Genomic DNA, 20,631 nt, shown 5'->3' with positions numbered 1-20,631 from the left:
TCTCACTGTAGCGTCAAATTATTTTGAATTTAGTTCATTGATCTGAATGAAGGGAGGAGAACAACGGTGAATTGTTCAATGGTTGAGTAATTTGTACTTTTTCCTTTGCTAATTGTCAAAATTATAACACAACTTTGATCAGTCAGTCAGGCTAGCTGTTTGTAACGATCCCCACAGTAGGTTTCACCTGAAGACGAAGAGAAATTCACTCTTCGAAACGTTGTGTTACAATTTTGACAATTAGTAATGGAAAAAGTCCAACCTGCTCAACCATTGAATTTAATTCATGTTATTTACTGTGGCTTCTAACGTCTTTTCGTGTGACTCAATTGTAATGGATTCACAATTTGTATGGGATATAGATATTTTGTGTTCGTAAATTTTTTTCTCAGGCTCTTTTGTTGCTTTCTTTTATTCTCACCATTGCTATTAACCTTGCAATTAATCCACCCTTTTGAAAATTTAATGTCTATTCCTTTGTATGTTTCCATTCAACTTGGGTGATATTTGGACAAATTTTACAACCTAGTAACTTATTTCCTACCACTAACAATTCGTTCTCTGAAGTGAAGTAGGGTAACGTTGCCTAATTCCGTGATACCTCTAATCCCGTGATACTTTAAAAAAATTGAATATGAGTCAAAACTTTTTCGTTCGACCATAGCGCCAGATATCTTTCTTAAAAGAGTGCATCTTTCGCCTATTTTTGAGATATCGGTGAACTTCCCAGCAAGATACCCAATCCCATGACATTCAGTGAAAAAAACCTATCACGGAATTAGGGGTATCACGGAATGAGGCAACTTTACCCTACCTTTATTGTTCTTCCGACCAACATTCGGAAAACAGCGCTGAAGTACTTGACTTTCTTGTCCTGTTTAAGTTACTAGAGTCTGAAACCATCTCATCATAATCACCAACATCACATGGAGACATATCTAAGTCTTTCTCTTGTTGTCTACGTTTTCACCTTTGTCGGAGCACATTTACTAGTTAGCCACTTCATCAAACTCATATTGAAGCAATACTTATCACTATCCTCTAATTACTGCTTCTACAAAACATTGTTTGTGTGACCAAACACATGCACAAGTGCACAATATAAATATAGCTGCTTGGGACGCTTCAGAACAGAAATCGGCACAAAACGATCCAAGCCAAAAAAGCAGTGCTTCTAAAACTTGCGTCTTAGAACATGATAGCCATTCATCCTACTTAAATGTTGAAATAATTTGTCCGTTGTCTTTATTTCTCTTTTGATCACGCAGTGTAACTTCAGCCCCGGCTGCGTAACTAAGGAATTCACTGAATTATTTTCTTTGGTTCTGTTAGTGTTCAATACGCATTCTCTTTCTTCCCTTTAATTGGAGATATTGTACCGAAACACTTAAAAATTGTGTCTTCTTCAGTAAATTATTAGAGAAAATGCATACATGTAAGTATTTCAATTAGGCCTATGTTTTAATGGCTAGACGAAATCTTACAGTCTTGGTCTTATTTACTGACGTATAATAAGTCACATCTCTGAAGACAAGCCTGAAAGTGGAGGTGTTCGAGAAATGTGTACTTCCCGTGATACTTTATGGCTGTCAAACATGGTCTTTGAACGAGAAGCTGAGATAGATGGTAAAAGTCTGCCGGAGAAAAATGGAACTAAAAATAATGCAAGTGACGCTAAAAGACCTCAGGAAGAGCACGGGCATGAAATACGCAGTACAGGTTGCAGACGAACTCAAATAGAAACGGGGAGGCCACGTAGCTAAGATGCGTGACACGCAGTGAACATACAGAGCGACCATGTGGGACCCCAGGATCGGGAAGCGGAGTGCAGGGAGACAGAGAACCAGATGGGCGGATACATTCACACAGAGAGCGGGGAAGCAGTGGACGAGGCGTGCAAGAAGCAGATCAACATGGAAAAACCTGTCGAAGGAAACGTCAATCGGTGAAAAGTGAAATATGTTCTAAGGTGCCAGCAGCAACGTGAATGAATATGTGAATAGTGAAATGATGCAAAGTGTACGACAGAATCAGTGAATAGTGATCGTAAACCAGTGAAAGTGCTGAAACACGAGAGACGAAGAACAAGAGAACAAGGCCGAACACACTCTAGGCTAGCTCACCTAAAGAGTGAATCAGAGCTACCCTGCCTACGTGCAGGAGGCCTTAGCCCTCAAGGGATGTCATAGGCTAAATTCTACATTCTAAAAATAAGTCAGGAGGCGAGATTTGGTATGTGAGCTGTGCGATATGGGAAAGAATGAGCTATCAGAAAGAGAGTTTGTTTCATGATGGTTAATATTATACGAAATTACGGATACGAAAGTTCATCTCAGACTAAAACCTGTCTCTCTCCTCCATAACCATTCGTGATATAGCCACGGCACATGATACGATCACAGGACAGGTCTTTCCTCCTCTACTATACTAACCATAGCAAATGTGTATCAGTCTGGAGTTCATCTCGTTGATTTACAATAAATATTCTGTCCCTTTCAAAATTGGAACACAATTATAGAATACTGAATATTTATGAAGACTGAATGACTTCATTATAGAATTTCCTTACGAGTTCTGCAGACATAAGCCTATATAAAGTTGCTATTTCAAAATAAAAATAAAGTCCAGTAAAGACTGAGATTACAATATGTACAGCCAGAAATTTAATATCTATAGTCCCGTCGCCCTAATTTCCGGCAGCCAATCACGTTGCAGGTCGACTACATTTAAACGTGTGCGTCTTGTGATTCGCTGATGAAGACGATACGCACTTCCTAAGGCTCGATAAATACTTAATATAATCGCTCGCCATTTTGGCTCTTTCATTGGCGTTCGCAGAAAGCACACGAGGACGTTATTTGCCGCTCAATTATTTGCTCAATTACAGTGCGTTTGATTCATTATCATAGGAGCTACGACATGATAATGTTTAACTGTGTGGCAAATAGATTCCTCGTCTCGCAGCTCGACAAAGAAGGAACAAAAATGGCGAACGATACTATCTACCTAGGCTTTATAGAGCCTTCACTTCCTAAGACGTAAGCAAAGAGGAGGAGTCACACCGGGAATAACAGCGTCGCGACTTTAATACATTTGCTTACCTTGCTCTTTGATCCCCACATATGCGTTACAAGTAGCGATCTGTTGAGCTTATGTTGACACAAATTTATCGGATAGCGACGCCATCTGGGTAAGGATTAATAGATATAAATGAGAGCCATATAAAAAACCTAACACGAAATCTATACTTCCCTTCTGGGAACTGAGACACAGAATGTTCCACAAGTAATTTATGGGAATAATGAAGCCTGTGGACCGAGCCACTTTCAGCAAAGGAGCCAATAGATATAAAGACACATAATGCAGATTTTGACATCCGTCGCTGCGATGAGATTCAACTTTTAGCGTAGGTATTAAGAATGTTACACTGTATATAGTTTTCAGAGTGCGATAGAATTGCGAGGTTCTTCAGTAAACAATCACAGTAGACAGGAAAATGCAGAGGAGATGAAAGGTAGAGTGAGAGAAAAAGAAAGAAATAAAGGAAAAAAGAAAAAGAAAGGAAGAAATAAGGGAAGGAAGAAAGAAAGAAAGAAAAGAAAAAAGAAAGGAAGAAAGATAGATAGAAAAGAAAAAAGAAAGAAAGGAACAAAGGAAGGAAGAAAGAACGAAAAGAAAAAAGAAAGAATGGAAGAAAGATAGGAAGAAAGAAAGAAAGAAAGATAGGAAGAAAGAAAGAAAGAAAGGATGGAAGAAAGAAAGCCAGGAAGAAAGGAAGGAAGAAAAAAAGAGAAGAAAACACAAAAAAGAAAGAAAAGAAGGAATGAAGGCAGGAAGAAAGAAAGAGAAGAAAACACAAAAAAGAAAGACAGGATGAAACAAAGGAAGAAAGAAAGAAAGAAAAGAAAAAAGAAAGAAAGGAAGGAAGGAAGACAGGAAGAAAGAAAAGTAAAAAGAAAGGAAGGAAGAAAGAATGAAAGGAAGAAAGAAAGAAAGGAAGAAAGAAAAGGAAGGAAGAAAGAAAGAACGAAAAGGAAAAAAGAAAGAAAGGAAGAAAGGCAGAAAGAAAGAAAGGAAGAAAGAAAGACAGGAAGAAAGGAAGAAAGAAAGATAAGAAAACAGAAAAAGAAAGAAAGGAAAGAAGAAAGACAGGAAGAAAGAAAGAAAGGAAGGAAGAAAGGAAGAAAGAAAGAAAGAAAAGGAAACAGAACAAAGAAAGAAAGAAAGAAAAGAAAGGCAGGAAGAAAGGTAGAAAGATAGAAAAAAGGAAGAAAGAAAGAAAAGTAAAAAGAAAGAAGGAATGAAAGAAAAAGAAATGAAAAAAGAGAAAAAAAAACAAATAAATTAGAAACAAAAGACATAATGCACCAAAAGTTAAAATATTGATATAAACAAAAGAACTGTAGAAATAACAAAAGAGAGGGTAAAGTAAGTAGAGAATGAACAGAGTGAATAGTTAATAAAATGGAGAGATAAAGCAACGCAAGATAAGGCATTAGAATCTATGGTATATATTAAAAACAATGTGAAAATGGTGAAAGAGAGAATAAATATTAACATAGAGAAAGAAATAAGTAATAAACAAGGAAATAAATGAGTGAAAGGGGTTGAAATAAATACAAATATAATGAACATATTATACAAATATGAAGTCAATATTTATTACGCAGTAGTAACTCATATTGAAGTGAACAAGTAAATAATAGATATTTATCAAGTGTGGCCTACAATAAAATTGATAAAGTACAAGTCGGCCTATAACCTCAAGATCGAAGGAAGAACTCGTACCCCATGAATCGGTTCTCAAATACTAATATGAAGTCTCAACTCCCAAATTAATTTTGGAAATCAGATAATTAACTCTCAGAAAATAACAATAGATCTTACAGCACGAAAAATTGAATCTTCAATAATTATTGATTACGAAAACTTAACAATATGATTTGAAACTGAATTGTAAGAAATAACTCCACCGGTACCTACAAACTTTAAAATTAGAACTGAAACCTCATTCCTAATCTTATATTGCTAAATGTCAACATTTGATACTAAATTTTCACAAATCTAGAGTCAAACTTCAGTAATGGATTCTACTTCAATAATTGACTTCAACACATGAAAATCAAACTCCCAGAGTTCCAATCTAATGATTCGTGTACCATACAGTATACATTAAGATCGATAATTGAAGGGTTTAGACCATAGTGGACCAAGCGCCATACATTAAAAACGTAGAAAAAAAGAGTTAAAATGAAATAAGTACCGTAATTCAATGAAACATATAGCAAGTAATATAAAGTATTCACATTAAAACTAAATTATATGTCAATCTTCATTAAATTATGATATTCACTTAACTTTAACCCTTGCTTTCTCCGTTTTTAATAAATGGCACTTGGCCCACTATGGCTCTGAACCCTTCAAATAAACTAAGGGAATAGATTGTTAAACATCAAAGTCAAGTCTTTACCTTCAAAATTACAAAGAATTGGATCTCGAAATCCAATAATCTAAACTCAAGCAGTAAAATAAATTCTAACTCTTCAAGAAGCGATGGTGAAAATCCAATGTTCATATTCCAGGCATCAACTGTTAAATTTCAAGAATCGACTATCAAATTTCATGAGTACACTCTCAGATTCACAGAATACGTAGTAAATATGCAAACATTAGATAGTTGCTCACCACTAGGATCGCTAATATCGCCTCATTATAGGCAAGGCAAAATAGTTCTGTCACAGTCTATTGTTTCTAGCACCCTCAAAACTTAAGCTTCGTGATTGTATATAGTAGACTGTGATAATACCTCAAGTTCAAGGTCGACACCCATACAACAAGAACATTCCCCCACAAGCCCAGTAATCGACTGAAACTACGACAATTCACACTTCAAACAGCACAATCAACATTCGAACTCCAAAGTCAATCAATATGAATGGACTCAAATTCCATGAATCGAATCACCAACAAAAACAGTAAGATTAAAATGTACCTGTTGCATTAGGCGCTCATGGCAGTTGGTGGTTGCACGATGTAAATGTAAACACGGTCAGATGTGTCCCTCCACAAGGACGCACGCTGTAAAAGTAACTCCTCTAATTAGAACTGCGGGAATTTATGGCCGATTCGAGGTGCAGTTAATCTTCCGGTGACCCGAGTCTGCCACGTTAGGAGAGATGCTTTGCACATGTGTAGACTCTGCTCCGTGCATTCTACAGGACGTAACAGGTGACATGCACAGCACTTCAGGAAAGTCTTGTTTAACTTGAAATATATCGATATAATCCAGTATAGGTAGGCCCTATACAAGGTGGAAGGTAACATTTTACAATCCTTCACACACATAACAGATCATGTCATTTGGGAACGTTTTGTCAAATAATATTTTTTCATACGACCAATAGTTTTTGTAATATTTCGAGAAAACGAATGTTGCAATGTTACAACATCGTACACAGTAGCAGTGTTTACTTCACGAGAACATTGCATCCCAGCGTACTGAATGCCGCTCCAATCATCTACTTGGCAGGGGTTTTTAGAGGATGTACACACATACCGTTTTGTAAACAAAAACATCTGTTGAGAATGCAGTCAAATCAAAATTTATGTAATCGTAACATGTTAATTACATGAACTATGTTATTCGTTATCTATAATGAAACGTTCGTTATTGTACCGTTTCAGCCCTAAATTTAGTACGAACAAACACGTAACTAGTTTCCGTTACATTTTAAGGCAATTTCATCGATAATAAAGTAGAATGAAAAATTATGCATAAAGAAAAATTAATCGTTTAAATACAGTATTATTTTACATTGAGGATCACACAGTTGATGTCACTCCAACTCAATTACAATACAATGTTTGGAAGAAATGAACAACTTTGAAACTAAATGAAAATGATACATATTAATGTGAGGTACACTGTTAAATTATGTACGCCATTCTCTACAGTGTCTTTTAAAGGTATTGTTCAAAGTGTCCACCAGTTGCATGTTTACAACTTTCACACTCCTGATCCAGTTACCTGTCACAGTATAAGCGAACAGCTGCAACGGCATTGTGACCAGTTTCGCCATAAATTAATAACATGTCCAGATACTCACGATTAGAAAACTGTGGCATCTCGTTGTGTTTAAACTGTTTCGAACTGCATGTAGCCTGCAACTAATGAAAAAGTGAATGTAAGCATATCGTCCGCTCCATACACCTAGCTCGGCCACAAGGTTTGCGTACGTAAGAAACAGTGTTGCCAGCTTGTCACAGCCTTGTTCCCATGTAATGAGTATACGAATATTAACGCGATTTGTTCGAAATCTGTGTTATTTTCCATGCAAATACTACCGTAACATGGCCATACATAGCTTACTCCATCATCCTACATGAGATAAAAATACAATTTTCAGCAGTTTAATGAAAAACTTAATCATAATTTCAAGTTACAGATCATTTTTGTTTCAAAAACCGCCTTTCTGGGAACAAAATGTTATTAGACTTACTTGTTTGTCATAATTCGAGATATCATATCACAGAAGGATGTATTTGGTTGTGGAGTAAATATGAATAAACAAATTGCACCATATCTGGAATTTGCTGTTTCACGTACGACACAGACTGGCTGAGCCGAAGTTTAATCACGCAGAATCGAATTCACGTTACATTTTATTACATAATACGTAGGCTACTTTTATGAAGCAGTTTTGCTCTTCTCTGTTGCCATGGAAGTGAATTTTTGCTTACTTGAAAATTTTTAGTTAGCTCATGTCGAAACTTACCCTCAAACTACGCTTATCATAGATATTCAAAGTAGATAGATGTAAGAGCAAATTAGCTGCCCATACGAACTCTAAGTTTGCGAAATTAAAACTTCAATAAAAGGTAGTCGGAACAATGAATAGCCTCAAGTTGTAAGAAAGTAATCTACAACTCACAAGAAAACATTGTGATGGGGTCAGATAAAACAGTTAATTTTTTTTCTTCCACCATGTTAATAATGTCAAAATAAGTGCTTATACAAATTTTAGCTACTCGATCGCAATTACAAGGCAGTCCAGAAAGTGATTTTCCCTAGGGTCGTTTACATTAAAAAAGCACAACTGCATGGAAAGATTTATTGAAACGGATAAAGCATTTGTTGCGCCTTTTTTCAACATGTCCCCCACTGGAATTAAGACATTTGTCATACAATGGGATCAATTTGTGTATTATTGTGTCGTAGAAGTCAGACGCGGGGATCGGAACCAGTGTTTGACAGCTGTCTGCACGTCTCTGTCGATCCCATGATATGACAAATGTCTCAATTTCGGTGGGGAATATGTTGAAAAATAGCTCAACAACTGATGTATCAATTTCAGTAAATTTTCCAATGAAACTGTGTTTTCTTTCTGTTAACGGCTCTTCTCGAACTTATTTTTACGGCCCTCGTAATTGCGGTCGAGTGGCCAAAATTTGTATAAACACTTCTTTTGACATTATTAACATGGTGAAAGAAAAAATTTAACTATTTTATCTGTCCTCATCAGAATGTTTGCTTGTCAGCTGACGAAGTGCGTGAGTTCACATGATAGCGTAGGAGTTCACGTAAAATTTGGCAACAATTCTAAACATAATTTTGTTACTGCATATCATATAAGGATCCAACCTCATGATACTTTTTCAACTTATTGATTTTGATAAGTTTTATAATAATTGTACTGACGTAATTATTACTGACCTCTTATCCTGATGAGGAGGCGAAGTAATGTATGCTTCAAACAGATGTCATTTACACAATATATATATATATATATATATATATATATATATATATATATATATATATATATATGTATATTGTATTACAAAATAAGACGAAAACTGTATACTTAATTCAAAACGGATCGTTATTTAAAAGTAAATTTCATTGGAAATTAACTACACGAAACAGTTTTTTTCTCAGACAATGATATACCACCTTCAATACAATGTAGATCTTCGAAGTTTCGAACTTGCTTGGTTATGATTGAGCTGTGGATGCATTGTAAAAATGAAAGTGGATAGTTTACAGATATAGCGAAGCCGGGAAATCACGAACCACACAGCATACTGCTGGCACCATCGTTTTTGCCGCATGTCCTTAAGCACAGAGGCCAGTCTGTGAGCATCTGTTGCCAGTGCAGCTGAGAATGGTACCACCTCCTAAAACGGGAATGCAGAACTGGGGATAGAGAGGGGTGAAAGCATTGGGAAAGAGTTTGTATCCCCGTTCGCAATCCTAGGTCTTCAATGATGTATCAGTAACATTTGGCAAGCACACTGAATACATATCTATTCTCCCCCTACCATGTCCAAATGTCCACGCCTGTGGAGTAACGGTTAGCATGCCTAGCCGCGAAACCAGGTGGCCCGGGTTCGATTCCCGGTCGGGGCAAGTTACCTGGTTGAGGTTTTTTCCGGGGTTTTCCCTCAACCCAATATGAGCAAATGCTGGGTAACTTTCGGTGTTGGACCCCGGACTCATTTCACCGGCATTATCACCTTCATCTCATTCAGACGCTAAATAACCTGAGCTGTTGATAAAGCGTCGTAAAATAACCTACTAAAAAAAACCATGTCCAATGACGCGAGGGTTGAAGGGAAGGGATGAGTTACATGTTCCGGCTTGTGACGTCTGCTACAATTGTAGCACAGTTTTGCATCCCTGTCCTAAACACACGTCACGTCACCAATCTGCCAATCACAGTTTTCAGCTTTATCACCCACAGACTGCTGCAAAGGTAAGATACTTGCTCTTAATTTTGGCATTACTTCTTTCACACGCCAAAAACGGTGGCTTTGGTTGGAGGAATGTATAACAACAATAATTAATAATCTTAAATCGATAGACATACATTAGCCTAAAATATATATACGTAAGTACATAAATATGGCAATTTAGATTAGGTCAGTAACGGCATTAGAAAATGATATTCTTCACAGTTTCATTCTTAATAATTGTTAAAAACATTGAGGTTATGGCAAAGTAAATATGACGATGGCCTTGTTTAGGAGTCCGTACTGGCACATCCCTCGAAGTTTAGACGAGTTACGACTTCTGTTTTATAAGGTGATGGCTAATGAGAACATTGAGTAATCAATACGCGATGAGGCTGTAAGCAAGGGAGCTAAGAAAGCAACAATTTGGTGAGGCAGAAATTTTTTTTGAAAAAGAAAAAAATATTTGCCTAATGGGGATATAACGAATCATAAACGTAATAAAAATCTATGACGAATGGTAGATCACTATCAGAGTGCGGTATACAGATTACAAGGGTCGAGTGTGGCAGAGGGTGGGGCCGACTTAGCGTCGCAGTACAGTCGACACGCACCTCATCCCATCACGGTTGCATACAAAAATTTCTTAGGTTGCAGTGCATAGGGATGCTCCATACATTTTCCGTATCTCTCTAGCTCCTGTGCTCCTGTGCTCTATCTGGCATTAAAACTATGCCATCTGCATACGCCATTCTATTATGGGGTCAGGTACAGTTTACAGCAGTACAATTTGGAAATATTCAACATTTTTTTGCTTCATTATATGAAAATTAGTAGGCGTAAAACACTGTCCCTCTACTATATGAAAAAAAACATATTTTTACAATTAAAAAAATGTATTTATATATTTTTCAAAATCCAATATGGTGGCAGTTAACTATGCAGCGATGAAGTGTTTCCCTCATAACTCAGACACTTGTCAACTTTTTCATGTTCTCTCTCTTTTATCTTATTACTGAAACTCATGTTTGCAGTATCATGCTCTTTCAACTGCATTCCTTAATAAATAATATATTTTTTTTTATTTTGTGTTAAAGCAGTATACTAATATTTGATCATTTTTTTTATTTTTTAAAATGAATTTATTTTTTATCGTAAAATGTATCCAAGATAGAGAAGTGATTTTGCAACATTTCATAGCTATAACATGCATAAATAAACACAAAAAAATTATCAGAGAATGTTGGATAGTTTTTTAGTTATCAGGAAAATGGTTCTTGAAAATGTAATTTACGGGAAATGAGCGTTTAAACATTTTTACGTAGGCTATAATTTCTTGAAACCAAAAATCACGTCCCTGTGTTTACAAAAAAACAGCAATTACTAATATGTCCATCGCTATGAGAAATTTAATCACCAAATTCTTGCTCATCAGCTGGTCCGAGAAATATTGCTAAAAAATAACATTTATTGGTGTGGGCTTGGCACATCCACTGTCAGGACGGATTGAAGTTGGATCATCCTGCCTTTTAAATCATAACTTAAAAACTATTGCAGATATTGACTTTTTCAGTACATATACTGGAATAATTTGTGTAATAAACAAAAAACCCCTTAAAGAAGTCTGAATTTAGTCTCAAGTTATCTATATTTTATACGTTATACTTTTATCATAGCCTAGTATACACAGTCACGAAGCTCAATACGTAGTAAATATGCATCAATAGATAGTTGCTAACCATTAGGATCGCTAGTATCGCCTCATTACAGACAATGCGAAATAGTACGGCACAGTCTATTGTTTCTAGCACCCTCACAACTCAAGCTTCGTGACTGTATACTGGAATGAGCTCTTATGTTTATGTTTGCGTCTGCTAACTCTTCTGATCAGAATTATCTGTGGCTTATTCTCAACTTCACCATTCTTCTTCTTATATCGGAATCTTGACTGCAATTGAAAACATTACGGTCGATAATGTCTAATAAATAATTCGATGAAGTTTATGTGCTTTAATGTATCTCTACGACATCAGACATAAGTGCTGGGTAGCGATTGAACGTTTTGAAGTATGAGGGAGTTGAGCGCCCCCTTCAATGCCAAGTCGCACTGGTCTCGTGCCTATAAGAAATACATTTCCAGGGTTTCTTACTCTTTTACAACGCCTTCCACATTATGCTGCTTCTGCCTTTTTTTTATTACGGGTGAACTCTAACGTAAGCACCCAAAATGGGAAGGGGGGTGGAAAAAGCTCAGTGGATAAAGAGGGCGCGAAGAGAGGAAAGTTTGAGAAAAAGGATAGAAAAAGTAAGGGAAGATTTTTCCTCTTTCAGGTATCCAAGAGTTCCACGGAATTTTCTTCTCTTTCCTTTTCATGTACAAGCACAGCTTTCTAATTCGAAACTTGGGGAAGAAGAGGAAAAATAAATAAAAATATAAAAAGATAGATGGAAATAGAAGAGAAGGACTTGGAGATTGAGGGGCTTGTGGGATAGCCGGTGATATCGACCTACTCGACCAACGCAACGGGTTGGTGATGTGTTAGACGTAGGAGCTTGTACTTACGCCGGTCTTCCCTGAGCTCTTGTATATAACTTACAGTCTCATAGACTCCTTCCTTATCGATTACTATGGATAAACGGTCTCGGAGTATTTATTATCCGGACTGTCAACGACTTTAAACAAAATACAGGGTGTACGTAAATGAATTCATCAGTAAAATTTTCAATTAAGATAAAATGCTTTAAACTAAGAAATTTCTTGTGGCATATTCTCAACAATGGAGGATTACGAAAGTATTGCATATAAAAGTCATTTGTTCCAAAGCATACATATTCACGCAAACAAGAAAACGCAACACACATAAAAGAACTCACTTAGAATTCTACTTTTTTCAATGTATTGCTTTCAAATAGTAGCGAAGTCGAACAAATAACAAATCACTGAATGAATAATCTGCAGTATATAATATAAACTAATCTATAAGCAAATATATGAATGTATGAATCAGTACAGGGTTGAGTGACTACATAATGTTCATCATAAAGCCAATATGACGGAATAAGAAGCGAACGAGTGAATGAATAACAAATGAAGTGAAAAATGATAGAGTATGAAAATGAATGATTCAGTACATGTTTGGTTAATTAGTAAATGCATGTATTAATAAGAGAGTAAATAAATAACAAGGAATAATCGGTGAATTTTATTAATGACTGAATTTATGAATTAGAATATTAACTGCTGAAGAACAGTGAATACATATTTCTGAATCAAGTTGAATTAAGCGAATGGATTAACAATTGAATTAGTGAATTACCACGAACTTGAATAATTTACAGATTAATAAATGAAGTCAGTGCCATTGAGCTAAGCGATTGAATTCAAGAGTTACCAAGTGAGTTAACAAAAAGACTTGTTGATAATGACAATGGTCATGATGATGGTGGATGATGATTATGATTATATGGAGATAAGTTAAGGCATTTCAAGAAATGGAAGCGCTAGTGAATAGTGGTAATGATTAACTTTTATGATCATATGGAGATAAATTAAGCCACTTCAAGAAATAAAAGCTCCAGTGAATAGTGGTAATGATTAACTTTTATGATCATATGGAGATAAGTTAAGGCACTTCAAGAAATGGAAGCGCCAATGAATAGTGGTAATGATTAACTTTGTTTCTATTTTAAAAATCCGCACTTCCTCGACGTATTTAAGGTCGTATTGGACATCAAATTCTAAAATGTTACAGTATGTGCTAAAAAGAGCGTGCTGTAGCAATATGCCAGGCGACAGTCATTTGTTTCAAATGTCAGAAGGCTAAGCTTTTGCGACAATTTTAGCTTCCTAGCTATTTTAAGTTGCATTAAGTTTATGTTTAGTTGAGTTATAGGATTATGGAAGGAAGCTGTCTAAAAATTCCAATTTTAGAAATATGCTTGTAGGAACCAATGAAACAGAATTCGTTGCTTCAGTTCTTGACGAACACCCTTAATAGTAAACTAATGAGCTCCTTAAGACTTTGACATTTTCACACTATTTTCTTACATTACTGTATCTATCATTTAACCGAAAAAAGACATTGAATTTTATAGCTTTGCTATGAACTCTAATTTCAAGTTCCTATGGTTGTAATGTCTTAGTTACGAGTTTTAAGCATTTTTGTTACCACTAATAGATTTTGGAAACTTATATCATTTAAAATTCGAAGTAAGTTAGGATACGAAATTTTGGAAGATATAATCTGCATTGACTTCTAACAAAATTATAGTAAACGCCATACAATGGATAAACGATGCATTCCACTTTGTACTATCTCACCACATATATTCTGTGTATTGTCATTTTATTGACTTATCACTTTTTTCTTTTTCACTTTCCACCGAATGCCTTTCTGAAGTTTCTTACTGATTAAATAAATGGTTTCATCGGGACATTCTGCAGTGTGACACATTAATCACGTTCACGCCATTTTTTTTAGAGATATTGAAAATATGTGTCGCTGTCTGGTGCTCATTTCAATAGATTGGCCATTTCTGTTTTCAAGTTACTTTAGATGTCAAATATTGGCCAAATATCAGAACTGCGTTTGTTGAAGCCGCATGACTTGAAGGGTCTTGGAGGAATTCTGTTGCAAGACGTTCAGGAATCTCTGCCACATTGTGATAAAATCCTCAAGGCTTTGCAGAAAGAGATCATATACATCTCGCGACCGATTGACAAGAAGAAGATTGTGTTCTACAACAACAAGACAGCACCTCTGCCTGTGGACGATGAGTTCCAGAAACTCTGGCGTTCTATGGCAGTTGAGAGCATGGAGGACCTGAAGATAGAGGAATATTTGGAGGAACAGGGAATCCGCTCCATGCAAGATCATGGACCCAAGAAGCCGATACTCCACAAGCGTAAGAAACCGAACCAGCGCAAGAAGCAGCTCAAGAAGCCGCGAGACAACGAGCACTTGGCTGGCGTCCTGGAAACCTACGATGACAAGTGAGAGTGGGATTATTTATTGTGACGTTGGTAGAACAGACTGATGCTGTTGACTGAACACGAAGACCGGTAGATAATGCGGAAGGCAGTTTGTGCATTGTGTGCCACTGAAATGACGAAAGGGTGTATGTTGTTTCGTGTATAATTGATGGAACTTACAACTTTGTTTTAATATACTGTGTCAACATTAAGGACATTGCACTTGATTAAAACAATAAAAAAGTTACCATTTACTTTTCTAACTGGGACCAACATACCAATGTTCAAATACTTACCGCAGTTTAATCATTAGCTACTCACTTGAAGAATATGAACCACAAGTTTTCATTAACAGACTTCTTCATACTTTGTATTATACAGAGTGAAAGGGAACGTATCACATTCCTTCTCAGATACGATTCCTATAAATGTGACGAACAAAAAGGTACAACTTATTCTTCCTTTGCGGACGGTTTTCGAAAATAAATGTTTGAGTTAGATTTGCTTGCGAGTATTATGAAATTGTTTACAAATATCAGTTGCTTTTGTAGGATAGTGTAGAGCAGCCGTGGCGAAAATGTGATAGCTAAGCATTTCTCTTGCTTCCTCTCCCAACCCCCATCCTCTCACTCACTGGAGTCAAACTTCGTTCCATTTGTATTTGTCTCTAACCTGCAAGTGGCGTATCGTCGCAATGTCTCTCTCGAAACCTGTACCTCTACAAAAACAGGATGGGAGGACGCATTTTTTTTTGGTACCAATATGATGAGAATATTAAATGTATGATTTGTTCACAAGTAGGCCTATTACGAGGGAAACGGTTGTATGACATAAAACGGCATTATATTACATGTCACCCATGAAACATTAAATGGTGTGTTATAATAATAATAATAATAATAATAATAATAATAATAATAGTAATAATAATAATAATATTGTTATTATTATTTTTATCTCTGTACGTCGATCCTTTTTCAGCAGATGTAAGGTAGGTGTCACTGATATGGCCATGCTAAGGTTTGAGAATTTTTATAGCCGCCATTTTGAAAAAAAAATGTAAGCCACTTTTTTCTTACTCGTTCTCAGTCTAATGGACTTTCTTAAAACAATTTCATTTCCCCACAAAAATAGCTTTAATTGTCAAAAAAGTCCCAAATTCCAAAAGTCTACCTACTGGCTATATCAGGAACACGTGCACATGATATGGCCACCCTTGTTCCATGTTCTACAAATCGTGATTCTTTTCAATTTGATAGCGCAGTTGTGCTAAAATTAAATAATTTTGGTGTAAAATGAATAAACATGACACTTAATAATCTTTTTTATAATTCAAAAGTGTAGTCAAAACAGGTTTTTCCATAAAAAATTAAGTTGTTTTTCTTAAAATACAAAATTTTTGCGTAATCCCAGCGATAAGGCATGTAAGTTTGTTAGGTGAAAAAATAAAAGTGAAATGAACTAGATATGGCCATGGTACATTTGATATGGCCATATCAGGAGCAGGTAAGCTTTCACGAAAATCGTTTGATTATAAACAACTCGTAAAAGATACGCCATCAACGACAACACCAATCAACAGAACATTAAAAACTGAATGGAGTACGATGGTTTTCATGAACAAGTCTTTGAAAAACATGCATAAAACAAAGGAGACTTACCAGAGAAAAATAAGAAGAGATCACATGAAAACCGCAAAACAGGCAACTGACGCCATATTGCTCAACCTGATTGGATGGAAAACGATCAAGTGACATACCAGGATGCCCTTTCACTGGACGCTGCTGCAATTTAGCAGATTTTTTGGTTAACTAACTCACAATAGCGGGGTGGCCATATCAGGAACATGGCCATAACAGGAGCACCCACCTTACGAATAATGCGGTTAGATTTTCAATTTAAACTCATAGATTTACAATGTAATGTTAAATGAATGCTAGATGTAAGAACTTGACAAATGTTGAACTTCTCAAATCGTTGCCAAAAAATAAATATCCGAACCTTCGTTCTTTCGCTTTTCTCCGTTAAAGCCATGTTCGCTACAACTTACATTTGTGAAAAATTATTTTCAACAATGAAAATAGTAAAAACCAAATTTAGATCACGACTGACAGACAAATACCTCAGTGATCAATTACTACTGGCAATAAGTGACATAATTCCTGATTTTGAAACTCTGTCGCAGAGACATTCTGAAGACAGTGAATTTTAGGTTGGGATAATGTGTCCTATGTTTTCTTATTCATTTCTTTCTTCGTTACACGTACTAAACATTAGTTTGGAACCTTATACTGTACAAAATTATATTTAAGTGCTTGCGTAAGGAAAATGAAAATCCGTTAATAAGTCAGACAGTTGCTTCACTTCCCCTTCGGGTGTCCGCCTCCCTCCATAGATGCTATGCACGTTGCAGGTTACACAGTGGCTTCGCGCACGATCACATTTTCGCCACGGCTGGTGTAGAGAAAACTACTTATGGTCATGTTTTAGTAGTAATATAGTGATAAAAATACCGATATCTATTAACAACCTAAATGGAATATGAAATTTCACTCGTTAAATGAACATTTTATTATGCCGTGTTTAACTTTTACTATCTCGCTATTCATTTATTTTTATTACTTAAAAGTATTATATTTTAATGTATTTTAAGTTACAGAAGATGTATATTCCTAATTCAAATTTTTTAAATTTCATAAAGTAAAGTAGTGGAATCTTTCAAATAAATGTTACTTTTCTAGTTCAATTTAGTGTTCAAGAAGCTGACAGAAAATTATTCGGCACTTGAAATAAATCTGCACCATTTTTACTGGAAATTTTGCGCTTCAATGCTATCCGGAAAGAATTGTTTATTCACATTACTATCTCTTCTCGCATGTCCTGCTATTGTAAATGGAGTAAGTAGATTTACACTCACTCCCTTTGAAGTCAGTAAAGGACTACAATAATTTATTACACTCTGTAAATATTGCATTCAAATTAATTAAATCTCAAAATCTATCTATTCTAATAATAAATCTGTAGCCGAAATTTTTCTGATAATTTTAGATTTTCCAAAAATAATTGGTGTTAACATGTATAATTAACCATCCTGAAACCGAAAATCGACTTTTGAAATTTTGGTTTGTATGTCTGTCTGTCTGGAAGTTTGTTACCTTTTCACGCGATAATGGCTGAACGGATTTCGATGATAATTGGAATATAAATTAAGTTCGTTGTAACTTAGATTTTAGGCTATATGACATTCAAAATACATTATTTAAAAGGGGGATTATAAGGGGGCCTGAATTAAATAAATCGAAATATCTCGCTTATTACTGATTTTTTGAAAAATGTTACATAACAAAAGTTTCTTTTAAAATGATTTTAGATAAGTTTTATTCTTGGCAAAATTTTTATAGGACTGATATTTAATGACATAAATGAGTTTTGAAATTTAAATAACAACGCCATCTATGGCCGTTCTGAAAGTTTGGCAACGAGAAAAAATCCTGTCACCACCTGGGATCGAACCCCGAACCTTCCAGTCCGTAGCCAGCTGCTCTACCACTGAGCTAGCCATAATCTATATTAATAATAAATATGTAGCCGAAATTTTGCTGGTAATTTTCGCTTTTCCAAAAATAATTGGTGTTAACATGTATAATTAAACATTCTGAAACCGAAAATCGCTTTTTTGAAATTTTTGTTTGTACGTCTGTCTGTCTGTCTGGATGTTTGTTACCTTTTTACGCGATAATGGCTGAACGGATTTCGATGAAAATTGAAATATAAATTAAGTTCGTTGTAACTTATATTTTAGGCTATATAGCATTCAAAATATTTTATTTAAAGGGGCCTGAATTAAATAAATCGAAATATCTCGCTTACTATTGCTTTTTGTGAAAAATGTTACATAACAAAGGTTTCTTTAAAAATGATTTCCGATAAGTTTTATTCTATGCAAACGTTTGATAGGACTAATATTTAAGGATATACAAGACTTTTAAAATAACAATACAATACATTTTCACCGCCGCATCAGATTATAGCGTTGTTGTTCCTGCAATAACTCCTATGTGCAAAATATAAAATTTTTGAGTAGGTAAAAAAACACATTTATTCATTCCATGGCAATGGTACATACGAGATCGTGAATTCTTACATTTCCGAAAGAAAGAAATATAATTACATACCACTATATATGCTGTATCAATATTTAAGTTATTTCAAAGGTTCAGAACCATAGTGGGCCAAGCGACATTTACTGAAGACGTAGAAAACAATGGTTAAAATTAAGTTATTACCATAATTCAATGGAAACATATAGCAAGTAATATAAAGTTTACACATTAAAACTAAATGATATGTCAATCTTCATTAAACTATGGTTGCATGTAATAACAAACAGGAAACATGTTAAAGGAATTGTCATTGCACCAAATGAGTGCTCTCTGGACCAAAATGATCGCATTTTAATTATTTAAATACAATTTAAATTAAGTAACATATTAAACGACTTATCCTTCTATCAAACACGGGTGCAGCGGAGCGCACGGGTACGGTTAGTATATCAATAAATTATTGGTCGTATAAAACAATTGCTTGTAATAACCAATCTATTAACTCATGCAAATTAAAATAACATGTTACTTTCCACTCTGTGTACTGTGACATGCAAGATAAAATTAAAATTTATTACTATCTAGATTGTAACAGAGACTCTGGGATAAACGTATTATTTAACTAGCCGTACCCGTGCGCTCCGCTGCACCCGTTAGAAATAAATATAAAGTAATTACATAATTAAAATAGGACGTTTGATCCAGGGAACATTCGTGTTTGATAGAAGGATAAATCGTTTAACATGTTACTTAATTTAAATTGCATCCAAATAATTAAAATGCGATCATTTTGGTCCAGAGACACTCATTTGGTGCAATGACAATTCCTTTAACCTGTTTCTTAATTTTTATTGCATGCAACCATAGTTTAATGAAGATTGACGTCATTTAGATTTAATGTGTATATTTTATTTTACTTGTTATAGGTTTCCATTGAATTATGGTAATAACTTAATTTTAACCCTTGTTTTCTATGTATTCAGTAAATGGCGCTTGGCCCACTATGGTTCTGAACCCTTCAAATAACTTAAATTATATTATATAATATTACATACTATATTATATTATATTATATTATATTATATTATATTATATTATATTATATTATATTATATCAGAAGTTACTGTAATAACATTATAGCATTATGTCCATCTAGAGAAACTACACTTTCCGATGGTGAAATAATAATTAATTATACAAATCGATTAATTTAGCTTCCGATATTACTTCATACAAACACAGAAACATTCTCTGTAGGCTATCTTTCATAGCTTTCGATTGTTGCTGTCCAAGGCCCCTTACAGAAGAAGTCATTTGGTTTTTAATTCATTACACGGCCTTAGATGACAGTTATTTTAATTTTAAAACTCATTTATCTCATTAAATATCAGTCCTATCAAAATGTTTTAAGGAATAAAACTTATCGCAAATTATTTTTAAAGAAACTTGTGTTATGTAACATGTTTCACAAAAAGCAATAATAAGCGAGATATTTGGATTTATTTAATTCAGGCCCCCTTATAACCCCCTTTTAAATAATGTAATTTGAATACCATATAGCCTAAAATCTAAGTTACAACGAACTTAATTTACATTCCAATTTTCATCGAAATCCGTTCAGCCATTATCGCGTATAATTGTAACAAACATACAGACAGACAGATAGACAGACAGACATACAGACAAAAATTTCAAAAAAGCGATTTTCGGTTTCAGGGTGGTTAATTATATATGTTAGGACCAATTATTTTTGGAAAATCGAAAATTACCAGAAAAATTTCGGCTACAGATTTATTATTAATATAAATTACATACAAACTATA

The 20,631-nt window shown here is 34.9% G+C and overlaps 1 pseudogene; it reads left to right on the top strand.

Moving 5' to 3' along the window:
- Nucleotides 1-14,288: 14,288 nt before the first annotated feature.
- On the top strand, nt 14,289-14,729 carry LOC138708539 (general transcription factor IIE subunit 2 pseudogene; annotated as a pseudogene).
- The last annotated feature ends 5,902 nt before the right edge of the window (nt 14,730-20,631 follow it).

Source organism: Periplaneta americana, chromosome 11 (assembly GCF_040183065.1).
Source record: "Periplaneta americana isolate PAMFEO1 chromosome 11, P.americana_PAMFEO1_priV1, whole genome shotgun sequence".
In the NCBI taxonomy this organism is placed as follows: Eukaryota; Metazoa; Arthropoda; class Insecta; order Blattodea; family Blattidae; genus Periplaneta; species Periplaneta americana.
This window is presented reverse-complemented; position numbering and strand designations above follow the sequence as displayed.